This window comes from Lissotriton vulgaris, chromosome 3_1, assembly GCF_964263255.1.
Source record: "Lissotriton vulgaris chromosome 3_1, aLisVul1.2, whole genome shotgun sequence".
Lineage (NCBI taxonomy): Eukaryota > Metazoa > Chordata > Amphibia > Caudata > Salamandridae > Lissotriton > Lissotriton vulgaris.
Window position 1 is genome coordinate 143094221 of NC_141689.1, and position 6000 is coordinate 143100220.

General features: G+C 47.8%; 1 protein-coding gene across 1 annotated transcript in view; it reads right to left on the minus strand.

Moving 5' to 3' along the window:
- The window catches only part of LOC147726106 (uncharacterized), a 164213-nt gene extending 158573 nt beyond the window's left edge, over nt 1-5640 (minus strand). Inside the window, exon 1 of the mRNA XM_086960211.1 lies at nt 5564-5640. The gene's annotated coding sequence lies outside the window, so the exon portion shown is untranslated. The remainder of the gene's footprint in view (nt 1-5563) is intronic.
- Between the last annotated feature and the right edge of the window lie 360 nt (nt 5641-6000).

A 6000-nucleotide genomic window follows, 5' to 3' on the forward strand; every position in this document is an offset into this window, starting at 1 on the left:
AAGAGGAAAGAGTCTAGAAAGTGTTTATTGGGAGATCATAGAAGAGGAGGTTTGGGGTCCCTAAAAGAGAGATGGAGGAGAGAAGAATCTCTACAAATGGATTAGGGTGATCATAGTAGTAAAATGAGCTTTGGGATGAGTCAAAGGAGGAATATATATGGAAAGAATTTAGAGAGATTTTTGGGAGTTCATTGTATTAAAATGAGGTTTGGGTTGATCCAAAGAGGGATAGAGGAGGGAAGTCTAGAAAGGGTTATTTGGAGATCAGAGTAGCAGAATGAGGTTTGGGTGAGTCAGAGAGTGGAGGTAGAGGATATATTGGGAGAGGTATAGGGTGAGACATACAGTAGTGCATTGGAGAGAGTCCAATTTTTTTTTCTTTAGATCATATTGCAGTACGCATGTTTTTTTGTTTTCTGCTGCAGTCAAAAAACATCCTCCAATCCATCAGTTGGGGCTATTAACCATATCTAAGAAAAATTGCCTCCTTATTCAATGCTGAAAGATGTCAACTTCTGCAAAGTGTGAAAGACAGAGTCCCTGCGGTTTTAATACATTTTGCTCTACTTAAGTGAGGGGAATTTTTTTATTAAAATATTTTAAAATTATACAGCAGGCTGGCTATATGGCAGCATAGCAAATTTGTGCTTAAGAGGGACTATGTTTTCAGTGGCTACGCCAAGACCATGCCTCCAAGACAGCAGTAGAGCTTGCCCTGAATCAATGGGTGTGTTTGGCGGAAGTAGGGTGGACAGGTTTGCACCCATCCTTTCTCTCATTCCTCTTTAAGGAAGAGGAATTAGGGATTACATTGGATCAATTTTCTCCAGAGTACAGCTTTAATCAGAATTCCTAGTTGCACATCACAGTACAACTGTACCAAACCCCACGTCCACTTCAGCTTTCCAAATGTGTGAACAGTCCAGCCTCTGATGTAAACCAACACATTCCCGTAGTGCCTTGCACATGCAAACCTAGAGCTTTGGGCCAGATGTACAACCACCAAATTTGCGACTCGCAAATTGCGTTGCAATTGTGATTTGCTATTTGTGACTCGCAAATTGGGATGTACAACAGTGTCAGAGACACTGTTTGCGATTCTCGATGAGGTTGCAAATTGCATGCCTCATCAATATTCAAGAGGCACTCGTAATTTGCGACCCCTTTGGGAATGGTTGGCTCTCCCAGGTGTACTGGCCTGCCTTGCTCAGCAGACCTCCATGTCTGTTTCTGCTTTTGAATAAAGCAGTTTTTTTTAATGCAGTCCGAAAACGGGCCGCACTTATGAAAAGAAAAATGAAACGTTTTTGTTTCATTTTTAAGGGCAGGGAGTGGTCCTTGGAACAATTGCCTGCCCCATAGAAATATTTTCCCCTGCATTTGCAAAGGATCCCTTCCCTTTTGCGAGTGCATTACCACCCTCTTGAAGAGGGCGGTAAATTGCAAGATTTTTGTGATCGCAATTGCGGTTGCAAAACACATTGGCCACCCCAATTAAGACTGCTAGCCGTCCAATCACAGCAGAAGGGGACAAGAGGGTCAAAAGGGGACCTGGGTCCCCGTTTTGGACATATGAAGACCCATCACATCTGAGGCAACCCAGAGAAAGATTCAAAGGGGAAGGTACCATAGGCTGAAGTGCTGCTCACACAGTGTCTATGGGATGCCACACGACAGGGGCACTGAGGAGCAGGCGAGTGGCCAGCAAGGGTCCAGGGAAGGCGGAACGACACTTGCACCCCGGGCCAGACCTAACGGACGCCAACAATGTCAGTAGCACGGGAAGCCTAGATCCGAAAACACTGAGACATTAGCAGAAAAGGGCCCCTCGAACGGGGTAGTACTGTCATACTACCCCGTTCTAGACTATGTCATGCTTCAAAAAACCTACCATCGTAAGATCTGCAGAATAAGGGCGGAATATTATGCCAATGAAATCAACAACAGTTCTAACACCTCGAAAGCTGTATTCAAAATTTTGAAAGATCTTACCGTAAAGAAAATGGTCAACACCACTATCACCTCCCCTGACCTCTGTAATAACATGGCCAACTTCTTCACCAACAAGATCAGGAAAATCTACGACACTTTTCCTAAAGGCCCGCAGCCATTGGCCATTTTTGATCCTACTAGGCCCTCTCTCTCCTCCCTACCCACGCTTGAGCGAGAGAGTTTCCAAAAAATCTGCAAAAAGATTAAATCAGGCTCCCCGGCAGATCCCCTTAAACCGGTCACCTTCTGCAAAGCCCATGAATCTATCACTGAGCACATCCGAAATATCATCAACCGGTCCCTTTCGACCGCTAAAGTTCCCTCCAAGTGGAAGCAGGCCTGGGTTTCTCCCATTCTAAAAAAACCCACTCTAGAGCCCTCGCTCCCTGAGAACTTCAGACCTATCTCCCTGCTTCCCTGGCCTGCCAAAATCATCGAGGCACACGTCAATAACATTCTGACAGATTTCCTCCTCACCAATAACATCTTGGACGACTCTCAACACGGGTTTAGAGCTGGTCATAGCACCGAGACCGCCCTGCTCAGTGTTTCAGAGGACCTCCGTACCATCCTTGACACCGGAGGCACGGCAGCACTGGTCCTGTTGGACCTTAGTGCTGCCTTCGATACGGTGTCACACGAGGTCCTCTTGATGAGATTGGAGGAAATTGGTATCACAGGGTCAGCTCTGGGATGGTTTAGAGACTTCCTTTTCAATAGGTCTTTTAGAGTCTCTACCCCTCCACACATCTCTGAGGAACATAACATTGGACAGGGAGTGCCGCAAGGCTCTTCCCTGAGCCCTACCCTGTTCAATGTATATGTCCGCCCCCTGGCAGAAGTGGCTAGAAGAAATGGACTTGCCCTGGTATCTTATGCAGACGACACCCAGTTGGTGGTGTCACTTATGGACAACAGTGGTCTGGAGGCACAACACTTTAAGCAGACACTCACTGACATCACCAACTGGATGACGGCGAATTTTCTTCAATTAAACGCCGGGAAAACGGAGATTCTCCTCCTGGGCAAAAACACTTCGTCCTGGGGCGACAACTGGTGGCCGAATGCGCTAGGCCCATCCCCTACGCCTAAGGAATGTGTCAAAAACATGGGAGTTTGGGTGGATTCTGCTCTAAAGTTCACGCACCACACAAAAAAGGTTGCCGCCACATGCTTTGGCGTCTTGCGTAACATCAGGCCCATTCTGAAGTTCTTTGACAGCCGCACTCGCCAACTAATCGTCCAGGCAACCATTCTTTCCAGACTGGACTATGCCAGCTCCCTCCTATTGGGGGCTAATCTAGCGGAAATCACTAGATTGCAAAGAGTTCAGAATGCGGCTGCCAGGGCTCTGGTGGGTCTCCCGCGCCATTCCTCGGTATCTGGAACCCTGAAGAAACTACACTGGCTCCCGGTGGGCAAAAGGGTCCAGTTCAAAGCATTGTGCCTTGCTTTCAAAATCCTTAAAACTTCCTCCCCCCCAATGCTTCGCCCACTCCTGTCAGAGTACATCCCTAGGAGATCGCTCCGGTCAGAGGGGCAGCATCTTGCGATCATTCCCCGCATCAGATTGGCCAGAATGGGCGGACGCTCTTTTCGCTTCCTAGCGGCCAAGTTATGGAACAGTCTTCCCGAAGCTATCCGTGGGATACAAGATCTCCTAGCCTTCAGAAAGGCTGTCAAAACACACCTCTTTCAACAATAGCTTCATCCTTAGCGTCTCCACCTCATTGTAAACTGTATTCTGTCCTTCCGCAGCGCCGGGACGCCCCTTCGCTGGGGCAGCCGCGCGCTATACAAATCACCATAGCATAGCATAGCATACAGGGACAACGCCAAGCATGGGGTGGACTATGTGTGATGTAAAGTAACGTGGATGATGGTGACGGTTCAACCAGTCAGTTGCAAGATGTATAATCCATGTTCAAAGCAAACTGCGGCCTTTCTATGCACCATAACAGGTTGTACCTGGAATGATTTATGGGGGAAAGGGAGGCAGGAGGACAGGGCACCAAAAAGAAGGAGCGAGCTCGCCGCCTGGGAGGGGTTCCAAAAAGGTTGGTAATTAATCAAATGCATGTATGCACACTCCAGGGAATCAAACCTGAGTCCATTCATGACTGGAAAGTGAGTTTTGTGGATTAGTGGCAGCAAAAGATGGCTAGCAGTACGAAAATAATGAGCGTGGAACTGGCTTTTTGGTACTAAACGCAATCTCTTGTTACCCAAGACGGTGGGGTTCCCCTCAAGTTATTATCAAGACCTTGTTTTAAGACACAGAAGCCACTGCCCAGCACACACTCCCCACTATCCAACGCCCCGCATGCTTATAAGTATTCCTGCATTGCTGTAAGGTATGTAGTGCTAAACCAATTCATTACATGTAACATGGCGTCAATGTGCATTGTGCGTCACCTGCAGAGAAGTAATCACAGCGTTTTAAATTAAATAAACATATGGATACGCATTCCTCTCGGATCTAGTAACCCTAACCGGTACCAGGGCGCAGGTGAACATGAACTCCACAGCATTCTCAACACGTGTGGCGCCCAATTCACTCATCACAGAATGCGGAGAAAGCATGGACAAACAAACACCTTTGTCGGTGCAGCGTAGGAGAGATTGGAAGAGATTTGCACAGCTATCAATCTACAGAGAAACGAGGTAAAGGAGATTGAGGGGCTCGGGTCCCTGCAGTTCCGGAGACTGGCACGGGGTCAGGGGTGCAATGCCAATTCACTGTGGAGTGAACGTTCAGAGTGTTAGTGTCAAGAACACATCTGCAGGTGCAAGAGACCCAGAAATGCTGAGAGTTCAGTACTCAGTCAAAGTTGATTCTAACAGGACAAAGTGTGTGTTCATTCTGCGCAAAAACACGATTCCCCCAGTCCTCGTCTCGCAAGCTCGTGCATGCACGCCGAAAGAGCTTCACTCAGTGGAATGACATCACAGTATCCACCAGGACTGACTTCCTTCCAAGTTTAGGAAAGCGCAGAATCCGCCCCTCGTGAAAGAGCACCGCTTATTTATGCAGTAACAGGCTGACTAAATTCGCCACATTACGTCAAGAGCAGGTGGAGTGGTCGAAAACGTCACTTTTTGTAGAGTCGAATCAACATGGAAAAAATATTGCTCTTGATTAAGAAACAATAAAAAAAAGTGCCTCTATCTCACTGGACATGGGAGAAGAGATTACGGGCGAAATGTGTTATTTTCATTGTCACGTCTAAATGTAGTTTGTAGTTAGAGAGGACTAAATCGACGGTGAGCATAGGCGCGCGACTCATCAAAGTACAAAGATTTAGAGCATTGGCACCTGGCTCGCCCAGCAACTGCACAGCTAAAACGCTTTCTCTATGTTGAAATAAAACTGGTTATAATGCACAATCGGAAGCGTGCAACGTCAGCGCTGTTTCCAAGTGTTAACCAGAAATCACGAAGTATGCGTCGTCTGTCCCTGCTTTCCCTTCTTACCTCCCTCAGGACCAGTCCAGTGCCTCAGGGACCGGTCTGGGTTAGTACCTGCAGCAGGGGCGCTGGTTCGGATTCCCGCACGTTGCTTGTCTCTTACCTGGTGCGTAGGCAGGTCACTGCAGGTACGGGTGCTTCAGTCTGTGCTCGAAGGATCCCGCTGCACAGTGCATGCCTTTGCATGCAAACACTCTTCTTTTAAAGAGCCTGGAATGCAACCGTGGGAGGAGGCAGAAGGAGGGATGTCCCCCTGCACATCGACCCCTCCCCTGCAACTCTCTCCCATCAAATGCAAAATGTCTTCTCTGTGAAAACAGAAAATGAACACTGAAGCCCTGGGAAATAAATCAACAAGGGCATAAGAGAGATGCAAATGAAGAGGTAAACAAGAGAACTACAATGCATTGCTTGTGAGGCCAAAGCATGGCAGCACAGCAGAGAGACAGTTCCCGTCAGCAGAGTGGCAGTCCTTGTACCAGTACAGCAGTCTTTCCTCGTGGAAGAGATCTTCATAGGTCCAGTAGTGTACTGAGGTGG